The following is an 829-nucleotide window of genomic DNA, read 5'->3' as shown; positions in this document are numbered from 1 at the left end:
GCCCGAGCACGGGGAAGGGCGAGTACAAAGGTTCCGGGCGCCAAGCTTTCCCACCCAGGCTCAGGAGGACGCGCTGGCCACCTTCCTGGGTTGAGGAATCTGTCTCGGCTTATTTATCTTTGCTCCTTCCCAGTCAGAGCCACCTTTCCAGGCGTCTGGGTCCTACAATCTCTGGGTCAGCCACAGAGCCCTCTGGCTTCCAGGGTTGGAAAGAAGCCCCTTCTAGCATTTATGAGCAGCAAAAAGAACTCCTCCTGTCTCCATCTTCATGGTTATCCGGTTGAAAAGGACCACGTCCTGCCTTGCTGCCTTACTGTAGAGGTCCAGGCCCAGAGAAACAAAACACGAGGGTTATGGGACAAATGCAGAGGATTCTGACTGAAGTTGAGTTTGTAGGTTCCCAGAACTTTTTATTTATTTATTTATTTATTTTGAGACGGAGTCTCGCTCTGTCGCCCAGGCTGGAGTGCAGTGGCGCGATTTCGGCTCACTGCAACCTCCGCCTCCCGGGTTCCAGGGATTCTCCTGCCTCAGCCTCCCGAGTAGCTGGGATTACAGGTGCGTGCCACCATGCCCAGCTAATTTTTTTTTAGTAGAGACTTGGTTTCACCATATTGGCCAGGCTGGTCTCGAACTCCTGACCTCGTGATCTGCTCGCCTCGGCCTCCCAAAGTGCTGGGATTACAGGCGTAAGCCACTGTGCCCGGCCCCAGAACATTTAAAAATGCAAGGAATGCCACAAAGGAGAGCTGCAAAAATTGTGCTATGTTCAGCTTTGTGACTGCATATCCTCATCTAGAGATAATGTCAACATCCTGTTGTGGAAGGG

Source organism: Nomascus leucogenys, chromosome 4 (genome assembly GCF_006542625.1).
Source record: "Nomascus leucogenys isolate Asia chromosome 4, Asia_NLE_v1, whole genome shotgun sequence".
NCBI classification, from domain to species: domain Eukaryota; kingdom Metazoa; phylum Chordata; class Mammalia; order Primates; family Hylobatidae; genus Nomascus; species Nomascus leucogenys.
The sequence above is the reverse complement of the archived record's forward strand: the minus strand, read 5'-3'. Positions refer to the sequence as shown.